The 15,328-nt window shown below is 35.7% G+C and overlaps 1 long non-coding RNA gene across 1 annotated transcript in view; it reads right to left on the bottom strand.

Moving 5' to 3' along the window:
• The window catches only part of LOC311437126, a 28,003-nt gene extending 13,108 nt beyond the window's left edge, over positions 1 to 14,895 (bottom strand). The window contains exons 1-2 of the long non-coding RNA XR_014693311.1: positions 14,792 to 14,895; positions 13,878 to 13,949 (exon numbers count right to left, since the gene is read on the bottom strand). This is a non-coding gene — a long non-coding RNA (uncharacterized lncRNA). The remainder of the gene's footprint in view (positions 1 to 13,877; positions 13,950 to 14,791) is intronic.
• Positions 14,896 to 15,328: the final 433 nt, after the last annotated feature.

The raw sequence follows: 15,328 nt of genomic DNA, 5'->3' as shown, positions 1-15,328 counted from the left end.
ATGGTCCTTTTCCATAATCCGTTCAAATGTATCTGTGCAATGTAGAGAAGGTTGGCAGAGAATCACCTCCACACCTAGTCCTTTTCAGTCCTAACTCTTATTCATTCGCACTCCTGCATGAGTAATGTAATGCTAATCTGTCTTTTACAACTTTGCAAATAAACAAACAAAACCTCCAACCCCTATATTTCTAAAACAAAGCCCTACAAAGTAAAACAGAAAAGAATCCACAGTGGGAATATTAAGAGCAGTACTGGAAAAAAAATAAAAAAGATAAAATTTTGTACGTTAGATACAACCCTCTGAAGTATGAATTCCCCTGAATTTGGATTTGCAGTACAGACATATTTCTTGTTCTCACTGAAGAACAGTGAGTTATAAACCTTGCTATGCCTTAGCCCTTCCACTGTATGAGACGATGAGGTGTAAGTGGCTTTTATAACCTTCCATAAGGTTTTTAGTATGCTGTGATATTTTCAGGGCAGGGACGAGATACAATAAAGTGAGTTAAATGAAAAGAAAAAGCATTAACAGTGGATTTCATCTTAGTATTTAATTAGCTAGAGGCCATGTAAGAATAGACTAAATATCAGCACAGGGTTCTTGATTACAATCTTAGAACAGATGGGCATTTTTATCTTGAAAGGATGACCAGCTTATCTATAGTTTTCCAGCTATCATGACTGATCTATATCTTCTTTATCCAGCCTAATCAAGTACAGAAAGTTTATTAAGATAATAAGGCTGAAAGTTATCACCACTTCGGCTCTCTAATCTTGATGCAGTTTTGCTGTGTTCTGTGTTTCAAGAGGTCTGTCAGCCAACAAAGGCTAAAGTTTGAGGGGTATCATTTACAGGCCTACAATGATTTTATTTTTTTTTTGCTCAACAACAAGCAACTTAAAACCAAGGTTAAATTGATGGCAAGAGGTTATTGTCATGACAACTCCAGCAGGCTAAACACAGAATATAAGATCAGGGTAACAGGTGGAATTCTTTGCCGAAAACAAGCAGGTTCCTGGCTCTCCTAGTGACTCTACTTTCTTGGCATTGCTGAGCGCAATTCTGACTTACCTTCTACAAGCACAGGAGAGAAGATGGTTTAAATCAGAATAACCACAGTAGTGGAATCTATGCCAAATGTTGTGGATGAAATGATATGCATAACCAGTGGATGTATACATTGAAGAGCCAAATGTCAGGAATGTAAAATTTGTGTTTGCTCTTTTAATATCTTTTATTTTTTAGAAGAAGATATTTATAATACATTTTAAAAGAAGATATTCTTTTAATATCTTCTAAACATTTTCAGTATCGTCATTTTTATTACTTATAAGTTATTTCGATTTAAAATTAAAAAAAAACTTCCTTAAGAGATTTTAAATTTGGATTTGTTTTTAAACCCAATTATGTCATAAGAGATGCCTTCCATTCTATTAGGATGACTGCATTTTTTGCATTATCAAGGAAGACCAGTTGATTTTTGGTAAGTTTTTTATGAACACATCACTGTGTCTATGATCAGGTGACTGCATGACACTTGAAGTAGAAAAGCGGTTCACAGCTAATAAAGGTCCAGTAGTTACAGTAGTTAATAATCTGAAAAAGGTTTTGTGTTTTGAACCGTTTTTTTTTTTTTTTTGTTATGTTTTATTTTCCGTTTTTTTTTTTTTTTTTTCAGAAGTAGAGGCATACCTACTATTGCTACTTGAGTACTAGATTCCCATTTTGCTTTTGGATATCCTGGCAATACATTGCTTGGCAAGAAGTCTCAATGTCTGTGGAGTCATCATTACCTGTGAGCAGAATAGAAAAGAGCACAGTCTATCGGTAGTTATGGCACTTCTTGCCTTGCCTTTACAAGCCAGAAATTCTCAAGGAGATGGGCTATGGGGCTTTTGACTGAAAGATCAATGTTTAAATAAAATCTGTGTGCTGATTACACATCTACACATTCAATCAATGAGTCACTGAAATTCCATAACAAGCTAAATATTGATGACTGGAAAACAAATGTGTGCAATTGCACTTCACTCTGCTTTTTCTTGTTCTTCCTAATCTCACCAACCCTTAATAAATATGAGGTTATTACTGCCACTTATGCTACATGTTACCAGCTATTGTGTTATGAAGTGCTACAGTTTGCTGTTATTGATCTTACCTGTCTTTTTAATTATTAAAGTGACCTGAGGTTTGGTTTGGTCAGCCATGCAGGTCATTCTTCCACCTTAATGATGTGAAATGCTATTGTCAGGGTGAGGGAGTCAGAGTACCCATAGTTTAATGCTCTTTTACATGCCAATTATTCTCCAGACTATAGAACAGCTGCAGTCAATCAAACATCAAAATCTGGAGGTCATCTGTCTGCTTCTTGACCTCTCTGTGACTGAAACTTAACAATAGATATCTTTGATAATCTTGCTTTTCCTATGAAAGAAATTGTGTTCTAAACTGTACAGGTGATGCCCCAAAAAGCCAGGTCATATTTCAGCACAGACAAATTTGGGAACAGAGCAAAAAGCGTGGTCAGAAGGACCTGAACAGAAATGCATAATCTAGATCAAATAGTTTTGGATATGTGAAGGTTGTGCAAGAAGATGGGTCAGTTTTTCCAGAAGGAGACAGAGATGCTAAAACTCTGGTCTTGATCAGAATCTGACCAGTGTTATCATAGTACTGCCAATAATGGAATGAAGCAGAATGTGACAACCATTTAGTGTGTTCGTATCATGCTGCTGTATGCAAATCGGGCATCTTTCAGGAACCTCCCACCTTTTGTAGCATGGATACTGCTGTAAGTAGTATGTAATATAACCCAAAGTTAAAGCTTATAAATAGGTTTTCCAAGGGATTTATAAAAGAGGCTGAAACAATTGTTCATTATCTTGTAACTTAATGTCCTATTTGTGTTTTTTTAGCCCTTTAATTTTACTGATAAAATATCAATGAATGCTTTTCATTTTTCCTGGTTCTTACCTTCCTCTGTTAGGAAAAGGTTTCATCCTACAATTTGTTTTCATCCAATATATATTTTAAATACACATAGAAATATCTAGCCATTTGTTTTGTGACCATATATGTAACTTTCCCCTTATATTGATGTTTTATACATATATATGTATTACTTTAAAATTGTTGTGATAGAAAGGGACAAAGTCTTTTCAGGAGAGGTGTTCATTTATGGCATAGCAGATTTGTTAACCTTTTAAACAGCATATAAAAATCCAAATCTTTACAAAGATTGTACAGTCCAGCAAACAGCAAAGCCTGAAGCCTTACTCTATGACAACCACCCTTTCAGCTTGTTAGTATAGCTTCTAATTCCTTTAAAATATAAAGTTCTGTAGGCCCTTGAAGCCATTTGGAAATTGAACCAAATGTTCAGCACAAAATTTTGCTATCTGCTTGAACGTAGCTATTCATTGGATGTGTCCTGGCAGACAGCAAATTTCTGGATAGTTTACTCTACTGGCATTAGTCCTCAGAGTCCTAGTGACCAAGGATTTGCCTGTTTGAGAGATTTTGTCTCTTCAGCTAACAGAGCAATGGGAAACAAATCACTCTGGGTGTGATCCAAAGCCCAGTAAAGTCAGTGGAGGCATTTGTGGAAGGGAGGTTAGGAGGACAATCTTTAGTAATGATTTCTCCAGAGCTCTCTCTTACAGTTGGTTTACCATTGATCTGTTTTTTTAACCTTTGTAGTAAGCTGAAAAGTCCATTTCACTACTTCCACTCTACTGAGAAATGCTGAGCTGAGAGCTGGAAGGATTTTTGGTTGTTTTCCTGACATTAGGCTGGTGAGTATTTACATATCATCAGAAGGATATATTTTATTTTATTTTATTTTATTTTAAATTTTGGAAGGAGTACGCCATAAGGTAGTTGGTTATTAAAGGTTTTACAAATATAAGCTAACAACCTAAATTATACTTGCATATGGCTATAACAATCCTATTTTCTATCTTCACTGAGATATTTATTTTTTTATACTTTCTACTGCAAGAATAACTACTTGAAGCAAATGTGCTATGTAGTGTTGCACTAGGGCGCTATGGATTTTTAAAAAGTACCTCTTTTGCGATATGTTAAAAAAATCTTGGCTGATTACAACTTGTTAGCTTTGCTGCTGCTCCAGTTCCGTTTACAAAAAAAAAAAAAAAAAAAAAAAAAAAAGGCTTTATATTCCCTCCCACTGATTTTCAACTAAAACAGAACTTAGTTGCCTGCTGATCCTGCTGGCTTTTTTAAATGAAAAACTTATTCTTCTTAAACTACTGGAAAATTATGTTTAAAAATCAGCATAATTTCATTGCCTTTTATTTCTGTCTGTCATGAAACTGCTAGGCTGCTTTCTGGAGCAACTCAATATAATTTAATGCACAAATTTAGTTATAGTTATAAATATACTGACTGAAAAATATTTTAATGATCCAGAGATATTAGTCACTCTAGAGTAAAATTGTCTGTGTGCATACACTGGAAAAAAAAAATCAGTGTCTATAGATGCCTCTGTCTTCATAACAGATAAATGCATAGGATTGAGACTTGGCAGGTTCGCTAAGGAGTGAATTTTCCTAGCCAGTGTACTGGATGTGGTTCAGCCATTTAAATTGCAGAGGACATAGAAATTAATTCAGCGTGATGACATTGCATTACTTTTGTTTTTAAGAATTGTAAGAACCATTCTTAGAGTCAGGAGAACATAGAATAAGAAACTTTACTTGAAGACTGGTAGAGAATGACAATATTTCTACTTATTGAACAACATGGTGGGATTGCATAATTTCCCATTTCTCTTCAATATGGATGAAGTACATAGGAAGAATCAACAACGCTGATGAGTTCAAGTCTTGTAGGGGTCAAAACTCATGCTTTTCTGAATATTTATGAAAGCTGTGTGTGTTTCATAAAATTTTGGTGAATTTCCAACCATTCTATTTTGATGTATTCCTTTTGGACTGACTATGCACCTGTCCTTTTCAGTTTTAATACATGTACCAAATAATTGTCCATAAAATGGGACACAAGAGTATGAGAGGCACTTCTTATACAGCCTGGTAGACCTCAACATACCTTTTAGTAAGTAATTCAGTGTGCAAGACAGGGCTTGGGCTGCAAGACCAGAAGAACCATGAAGATCTTACAAAAGACAGAATATTTCACCAAAGGATTATTCTGCATCAAAACCTGCATCTTTTTTATTTTTTTTATTTATTTTATTTTATTTTATTTTATTTTATTTTATTTTATTTTATTTTATTTTATTTTATTTTATTTTATATTTTTTTTTTAACAGAGGAGAAGGCAGGGGAAATACTGTCTACAATAATGGAAGAATTTCATGTGATGGAAAATCAGCTCCATCTCCCATTTTCCAATGGTTAATTCACTGTTCAAACCATGTGCCTGACTGTGGCTGAAAAGATCATACATACTTGGAGAGCACAGTCTGTATAGTTTAAATATAGTCAGCCAACTGACTGTCAACTGATCCTTAATGGAAAGATCAAAGAAAATTAGTATTCTTAACTGGTAATCTGCATTACAGATTACCAGTTCTATGAGAAACCTCTTTTGGCCCCTCTACTTTCCCTCCCCCTCTGTACTATTATTATAGGGAAGGTATCACACAGTTCTTGTTTGGCACTGTTTACTCAGTGCCCGAATAAAAATTAGTTGGGGAAGAAAATGGTGTATATCTTTTTCTCTCTTCAAATGGTACAATTTTCTCACTAAATTCTGGCTTAGGGTGCGTGACCAATATTGCAGGAGTTTTTGAGATTTATCAAAAGCAAGAGAAAAGTGCTTTTATCCTATTACCTTTTTACACTGATGGGATTCAACTTAACCTGTGTCTCTAGAAACATTTAGTTTGCTGCTGGCTCACTCAGAACCTGAACACAGTTGCTATCACAGCGACTGTCGTATTAATAAGTCTTCAAACTGCTTGGATTAATGTGACTGCTGAAATAAATCAGAGCAGTGACCCAGTAATTCTAGTGTCCTGTCATTAAATCACTTAGGACCAGACGCTCCAGAAAAAAGAATGAAAAGTACTCTTACTTAAACTCCATCTGTTGGCTTATTTGCACAGTCACTTTTCTACTAGTAACATGAAATTCATACTTAGAGTGGTGGGAAGTCTCTTCTACCAACCTAGACTTGAGCTGTCTTCAGAGTAGCCTCTGAACATTTCAAGGAAATAGACACAGTCTTGTAAAGTTCACTCTGCTGCTTCCTGCACTCTTCAGAGACTTTCTCACTCATTACTGCAAGTGGGCGAGTGCCTTTTTCAAGCCCTGTAAAAACGGAAAATCTAGCAGATGGTAGATATGGCCTATATGCCTGAAGTCCCTTCATATCCCTCTGTCATGTTTCCAAAACTACTTTCCAGTGTGCTTTCCCATGGAAGTCATTGGAATGTTCCTGTTGGGTGGGATTATTACATTTCCTTTTCTATCTTCTTCCCCCTCTTCTCCTTCCTTCCTCTCCTTCCCCCTTTGTTTTTTCCCAACTGTAATTCAGAAAAAATTAGAGGCTTTTGCCATCATGTAAACACATTTATGGTAGATTTTGAGGGAAGACTAATTGGTCAGGCTGACTTACACCTCCTGCTGTATACTTCAGGGAACTATAAATCACTTTCAGTTGGATCTGGGTTTATACCAAACCTGCTGCTTCTATTGCTTCCCACAGGCTACCACTACATAGTTTAGCTTGTTTTTCCTGTTCTTGTTATGTGTTTTGAACCTGTGGTGTATTACCAACAATCAAATATAGTAAAATGTAGTCATTACAAACACAACCATCACCTACTGGTGATAATCAGAAGGGTTTCTTCTGCACGCTTGGGTCAGAAAAATAAAATGAAATAAAAAACAGTTTAAAAACTTGTTTAAAATACCCATAGAAGGGAGATACATCTGTTTGCATCAGCTTGGGACTCACATAGCCTGGACCTCAGAAGCCAAAGGAAGGGACTGAGAGAACAATGAACTGCCAACTGTAGGAGATCAGATCTGAAACCATTGAAGGAACCTGAGGGTGCACAAGTCCATGGGACCTGATGAGATATATCCACAGGTACTGAGGGAATTGACAGATGTAGTTGATAAGCCATTCTCCATCATATTTGAGAAGTCATGGCAGTCTGGTGACTGCCATCTTCCTACTGACTGGAAGAGGGGAAACATAGCTGCCGTATTTAAAAAGGGAAAAAAGAAAGACCCAGGGAACTACAGACCAGTCAGTCTCACCTCTGTGTCTGGCATGATCATGGAGAAGATCCTTCTGGAAACTTTTCTAAGGCACATAGAAAATAAGGAGGTGATTAGTAACAGTCAGCATGGCTTCACTAAGGGTAGATCATGCCTGACAAATCTGGTGGCCTACAATGGGGTTACAGCATTGGTGGATAGTGGAAGAGCAACTGACATCATCTACCTGGACCTGTATAAAGCATTTGACACTGTCCGCCATTACATTCCTGTCTCTAAATTGGAGAGAAATGGATTTTTTGGATGGACCACTCATTGGGTGGATGGTCACATTCAAAGAGTTGTCAATGGCTCAATGTCCAGGCGGAGATCAGTAACAAGTGGTGTTCCTCAACCTGGTGTAGTGGAAGGTGTTCCACATGTCAGGGGTGTTATAACTAGATGATTTAAAGTTCCTTCTAACCTAAAACTCTTCTGTGATTTTATCCCAATGGTGTGAGCACTCTATCACCTCTCCTATACTCCTGAGTTGTTGTGTGACATGGACATTAAACTTAGAGATTTATAAAGGATTTATAAAGGAAGATTTATAAAGCAGAGGTCAGTTACTCTCTAATTCTGATATATTCATTACTCGCTGGATCACTTCTAGGAGTGTTCACCCAAGCCTTAAGTTGTCCTCAGCAAGCTGATTTTTCTACTCATTGTACATGACCAGAATTGGTCCTTTTTGTACTAGGCACAAAGATATTTCATCAACATAGGCATTTAATTTTTTAGGGCATCACTTTCTTTAATTATCTTCCTCATGACCAGCAGGTTGCATATATACAGGCTGCAATATAAATGCAGAGATACAATGGGTCACTCCATATGAGTAAAAATTACAATACTGTTGTATGAGTGCTGTATACTGATGTGTCACAGTGAAGTCCATTTGAAGGAGGATACCTTCAGCCAGAGAAAGTATTTTGATTACTAGTGAGTACTGATGATTGTATAAACAGTTGGGCAGTTCAGATCTGTGTTTCCATCCAAACTTTAAATGCCAAGAGTTTCTAAATGGTTTTGTTGGTATCCTGTGAAAGTATGCTTTGTCTGGACACAGCAGAGTATTTCTTACAACATCATAAGTAGAAACTCTTATGTATTAAACAATACCAAAGTACAATAAAGCCCAGGCATGCTTAAACATTAGGGAAGTCACTATGAAGATTGCTTGTAGCAAAATTCTAGTTAATTCTAGAATTAACTGTTGAGGAAGCAAGAGCTATTCAACTTTGGAGTCTGCTTTTTCTTGCTCCTGATAACCAAAATCATAAATATCTTCCTGAAGGACATATTTTTTTGTCCTTGCAACATGCAAACACAAAACTGTACTGAAGATATTTTTGAAAACTTCCCTGGCATATGGATTATTTTATTCCTCTATGCTTTATTCCTCCAAAGAGCAGCAGCCTCAGTCTATGATCAAGTAATAGCTAATCAATATCATAGGCTTTTTTAGGTACATAGACACATCTGAATAAATTTACCTGTACTTTGTACTCATATTGGGGATAATTGGGGAATATATTATTTGTCCATTTATAGAACCAGTTAATATTTACATGCGTATTATTGAGGCTAATAAGTACAGGAACAAATATAGATATTTTTAGATACTCTTGAAACTGACTCACTTTCTTAAATGGTAACTATAAAAAAAATCCCAACGACTAAAAAATTCTGCTGTGTGGACAAGTATTGTGTTTGCTTAACTAGAGAAAAAACATGTAAAAATGTGAACATTTGTGGTGGCAGGAAAAAAGAAAGAATGACAGATTTGGATTAATATTCTTTTCTAAATAATGTCTAATGCCTAATTTTGACTTCTGCAAAAACACAATTAGAGAACAAATTTAATTTTTGATAACATAAAGAACCACAATGTATTCTTTGTTTCTCACTCCTTTCATTCCAAGTTCTTAAAATGCATTAAAAAATGATACTAGCGACATCTATATGCTTTTCTGCCAATTGTGTGGATCTTCAGCGGTCCATAGAATAATATATGTAACATTCAATTTTTCAGACAAGATGTGAGGGGATCATATAGAAGAATAGAGTTCAGTTGTTGAATTTTAACTCAGATACTGCAACAAGTGGCAGTGCTAACTAAACTGCAACATCAGCCCCCATTCCATCATAGGTGTCTATTGAAACTCAGTGTAAAAATTGCTATTGACTTCAAAGTGGATGGAATCAGGTCCAGCAGTGGTTTCAGAGTACGCTTACTGCTTGCAAATAGGCTGAAAATATCAAGACTGGAACTTCAAGGACAGTACTGGAAGCAATGGTTAGCAAACTCTGCCTGTACTCCAAAAATAACCCAAGGTCACTTTGAGAAAGTGTCCTCAGTAACTAAGCCTTTGAATCAGGCATCTAGGTTTAAAGTACCAAAAAAATTCAAGCTGTAAATTATGCACTGATGCAAAGCTCTAATCTATCTTGTGGGAAGTTTTCCTTTACCTTCTTTGCATATGATGAAGCCCTATACTATGAGTGTGTGAGTGTGTGTGTGTATGTCTCTATGGGCACACAGTGTTTCTCTTCTCTCCTACTGAAACTGGATTACTCAAAGGTGGCTTCATTTCAGAGCTTGGAACATAGCTACCAAGTAGTGCTAGCAACCAAATTTGAAATTAAGTTATCAGAATGCAATGTTTTAGATAATAAATAAACTATTTAATTTTAATAATGCTTTAAAGTAGAAAATATTTTAATGAATATTTTCCATTTAAAATTGATAATCAGTTATTTACAGTTGCTGAAAGTCTGTCACAGTACAACCTCAGATTCAAAAGCACTGCTATTAGCATCTGTACCAGCACGCAGGATGCTTCTGGACTGTGTATGTTGGCATTTTGGATGAGAATACTGGTTTATGTCATATAAAGAGTCTTGTTCTCTTCAGCCTGAAGTCTGAAGTTCAAAGAGAAGAAACGAACATTTACTGACCTATGTATGGTCTGCTTGAAAAAAAAAAAGAAAAAAAGACCATTTCTAATGGAAAATACAGACTACTGAAACTAAGAAATATTTTTTGAAGATGGTATTTTTTGACAATTTCTTAACAGAAAAAGAAATGAAATCAAATATATGTATGTGTGTGTGTATGTATATGTATCTATATATATTAAGCTGGAAGCATATATTCAACTTATGGTAAATCACTTTTTGGCTTCCAAGGGACAATTTGGAACTAAACACTGCAAAATCATTTCAGCTAAAACTTCTCTTTTGTTCTTCCCTTTTCCTTAATTTTGCATCAGCTCAAAAACATTTTCAAAACTTTGATTTGTTCTAATTCAGGATGGGAAGATAAAATTCAGGTGAAAAATTCTCAAGGCATAACTTTACTATCCTGATCTACATCTAATTTGTTTCTTTAGCATTCAAGGACATCTCTTGTGTTGGAGAATAAGTTATTAGTGGTCAGCTGAGTTCCAGTCCTATTTGCCAGGAGCTTGAGTATTCATATTCTATTATGGAGTAACTATTTTTAACCTCAGTGATGGGTTTCTGTAAATTCACCTCCTTCCTTGCAAGACAGTTTTTCTTACAGCTTCTTAGAATTGTATTCTGCTAGCAAGATGGTTGGATGGTTTATGTTGCAGCTATCAGGCCTGTCTGTGTACTAGAAAAGTACATTATCTTTGCTTCAGGGATCACCACTGCCTCCCTTTATTTATACTACACTGCTGTACCCTCCAGCCCTGTCATTCCAATAGTATTCTTGAAGAGAGCTTGATCCAAAGCACATTACAGAATTGCAAACTCTCTTAAGAGTTCTGTGGCAATGTGGCAAAAATGGTTATAACTTTTGAAATGCTGTGGAAATGTTTGCTGGAAGCCAATGAATTTCCTATCAGGAATGTCACAAACAAGTGGAAGTGAATAGAAAATCTGGGAAGTCATGCAGATTTAAAAATAAAAATAAAAGGAAAAATAAACACCCCAGCCCCACCTAACCTGTTGGGTTTTGCCCTGCTTTAATCAATTATTTATGATGTCCCCATTAATCCAGATTTCAAGGTCAATGCATTAAGTCTTCTATTTGGAAAGGAGCTTTGAAAGGAAATGTCATTGTATGCATTGTATGGGTCAGATATGCATGTGTTAGTTTTACAGACTGGTGTCAGTGTTGCATGTATTTATTTGGGACAGTGGTGATGATGTGTAAGCCATTTTGCTCAAAAAGAACAATGCACTGGGATTTTTTTTTTTTTTAAGAATTAGTTTCTGGTTTACTCAAGGCCTTCTCCACCCACTTCAGATGAGGGAGGAAAAAGTCTTGGCAAGCAGATGCTCTGAGGGGGCACATGGAGGCGTGTGTAATCATCTTGCCAGTTTAATTAACAGTGCTTTTGACTGATATGTGTTAATGAGAATAACGTACAGTATGGAGGGAAAGAACCCTGTGTGCTATATTAAAGGGACAGGTGCTGGGTGCACTGGAAAGTTCATGCTAATAAAGGGAAAGTAAGTGCATAAAATGACTTAGAAAGTGAGGGAGAGGAATCATTTATGAGATTGCTTGTAAGGGAGTAACTGTGCATCCGGTTCATGTGCTTCAAAGTGCCTTGGAATGAAAAATGAGGAAGTGGAGAAAATCTGTCTATTGGCAGCCCAGTTCTCCATGGGCAGTTAGGTGAGAGGAGCTCCCAGTGCCTGGAAGACTGCACCAAATCGGCTCACCTGTGTAAATGCTCCCCTGTGCATAAATGTTTGCAAGAGTGGGCCTAAAGTGTAATGTATTTGACATTCTGTGCTATTTCCTCTGAAATGACACTGCTTATAGTTAAGAGCAATCAATGAAAGATTTCCTTTTGCATAAGGACCTGATCGTCTGATGCTGCAAGAGCCTCCTGCAAGGTGCTGAGTGCCCTCAACTCTAAGTGAAATCAATAGGATTGGGCACTAGCATTTTTAATTCTTAATATTTATGGGATATTTTTAGTTTATTCCCTATGCTTTGAAAGTAGAACTAACTTTACATGATTCATTGTCAGCCTGAAAAGGAGGATAAGAGTTCAATGTGACAAGCTTATTTATCTGGAAGATATCGTTAGAGATTTGTAATGTCCTATCAGAGGCTTTAAACATTTGGAACAGTTGTGTCCTATGATCCTTACTCCAACAAAATTGGATGTATTTCCAACATTAAATCTTCACTTACAGGAAGCAATAGGATTGGTAGTCCAAAAAGGCAAAGTTCTTAGCGAGTGTCTCAAGCTGCCATGTTGTATTGTCTTTCTTCATGACCCTATTTGTTTTGGTACAGGACCAGTGAAATGCAAATATTCCAGTTTTTATGCTACTCTCTACCACCAGTGTTCAAGCTTTCTGAGGCTTTCTTTTACTTTATTTTTCAAAGGTCTTAATCTTTCTACAAGATTTATATTTTTTAAATCAAAACCTATAAATCTGAGTTACAATTTAAGGAAACATTTACAATACTGTATTCCTTTACATATCTTGAAAATTCATTATACATTTTCATTGTCTTAAACAAAAATCTGCTATTACTGCATATGTAGTGTATTGAAAATTATCCATATATGTAGGAATGCATGTATGTTTGTATGTTTCTGTGACCAAAAGAGAGATGATCAGATGAAGGTAATGTGTTCACCCTTCTCTTTTGGAAAATATTTCCTTTTCTACCAGGAACTGAACTGAACTTCTGTACTTTTTTTCTTTTTTTTCTTTGAATTCTTGCTGACACTATAAGGCAGGAGAGCTACAGGCTTGGGATAAGACCAATGGATGGTGTAGTTGAGAATCCCCGTTAAGTGACCAGTTCAGTGATAGGAGCAAGATAGAGTTTGTCCTCACAGAACTCTTTTGTATATATAGGCTTAAAGTGGTGCAATCCAGAAACCTTGAAGATTTTGGAGGATGATTTCCTTAGTTTTCTGACTTTCAGAACCAAAATGTACCACCAGAGAGGGTGTTCTGACCAGTGGCTTTTCAAAATAACTGTTAAGCAGACCAGAAAGGTGTCAAAGTTGCCTCTTGGTTTAAGTGCAATTAATTCTTTGGGTAAATTCTCGGTTGTTTTCTTGTTCTTGCCAGTGTGCTCAAGACTTCTCAATATATTTTTCAAGACAATGGTAAAACCATATTTGCTTTATATTTCAATGGGTCCTAGCAAAAATTGCACAGTGTTCCCAAAAGTCAGGATGCAGGATTATTCTGTTTTCTAAATTCTTACAAGTGTCAATATAACATATTTTCAATATAACATATTTTTACATTTTCGATCCCTTTGTCTCCTTTAAAAATTCTTACTTTGTTTCTTCAACTAGAGAGGGGTTAAAATCCAAGACAGTGTTGGCATAAGATCAAGTGGGTAAAAACTGGTTGTAAACACATCTAGGACAGAAATGAGAAGATTTATAACTAGCAGAAGACTGAAGTTCTGGAGCAGTAGGGGCAATGAAGGAAAAAAACAAACAAACAAACAAAACAAAACAAAACAAAAAACCAAAAACAACAACAAAAAAAAACAACCATGTTTAAACCAACAGTTTGATAAATTTATTAACAGACTTATGTGACCTGGCTGTTTCCATTCACAGTGGACTGGACATCATTACATGAGTTCCTTCCTACCTCTATTTCCTAAAGAAATGATGCAAATGCCAGTATTTGTGCTTCAGAAATACAACGCATTGGATAAAAATCCTAAGTAAATAGAAAACAAAGCAGTCTGGAATTAGTCCTTACCTATCATAAACTGACACCAGTAATGTTCAAACAAAAGACAGAAACCGGTACAATGTCCAAATGCAGGTCCTCCTAGTTTTGACCTTTTTTACTTTTTCCCAAAATATGGCAGATTTTATACATTAATTTTATCCTATTTCTATTCAAAGCAGGCATGAGCAAAAACATTGGCTGAATGTACTGTTATTCATTTTGGGGTCAGTATCTCATCCTTCCTGGACAGCTTTGCACATAATAAAAGAACTAACATCCAGCAGAGTTGAAAGCCTTCAATAGACCAAGGATCAGGCTCACAGTTTTAGGATCTGTGACTCAGTTCAGCAAAGCATCTGCTTAAACCTCCATGCACACTTCATTCCAATTAAAGCATATGCCTAAATATTTGGATGACTGCAGACAGACTTCAGCACATGCTTAAAGTTAAGATTATGTCTAAATGATTTATTAAACTGAAACCCTGCTTAACCTACAGGAAGCACAGGCTAATAACAGATGATGCTATTTGAATAATCGTCAGTACAATACTCTCTATTACTTGATTGATATGTTGCAGCTTTTCTTATAAACATGCATCTCAAAAATACTGTACAAAATGAATGGTGCAATATTAAAACGCACTTATAAATGAGAGGAAAAGAAAAACAAACTAAGAAGTAGCGAAATAAAAGAGACTTTCAGATAACTTTAAATATCACTATCACATTCATTATAACAGTAGATATTAAATTATATCAGATGCTCTGTCTTTTTCCCACTTAATAAATAAAAATAAAGCACAACATTACACACATTGTTCTTACCCTTTCTTATCTAATGATGTTCCATTCTTTTTCATTCAGGCATTTCTGGTATTATGTGTTTAGCCATCTCACTATCAGTTGTATTACTGTTAGTCTTGTTGCTTTCCTACTGACAGTTTTTTATATAGGATTCAACCAATATTGCTTCCTCTCCTAGTAGGGTTGCTTTTTTGTTGGTGGTGGTTTTGTGTGCGTGTGTGTGTGTTTTAGCATTCCATTAAAAATTTCATAACACTAATTTAACTCCAGATTCTCGATTCTGTTTTGACTGATTTTACTTACTGGCAAGAACATTTTTCTTCACTTTTTCACTTTTTTTTTCTTTTTTTTTTAAATCTTCCTACATTATTGTAGTCTGAATCTTATTCATCTCTTCTGTACAATCTGATATATATCCTGAAACATTTGTGATCAAGTTTTGAAACAGTAGCTATCAAATTCTCAGACCGAGTATAATAATCATAATGATTTGAAGAAAAACACTGAGCTCCATGGAAGTGGCAATAAAATCAGAGAACTAAATATGTCATTTTTCAA

Source organism: Aythya ferina (genome assembly GCF_964211825.1).
Source record: "Aythya ferina genome assembly, chromosome: 5".
Lineage (NCBI taxonomy): Eukaryota > Metazoa > Chordata > Aves > Anseriformes > Anatidae > Aythya > Aythya ferina.
Note: the sequence above shows the minus strand (reverse complement) of the source record. Positions and strands in the feature narration are given on the sequence as shown.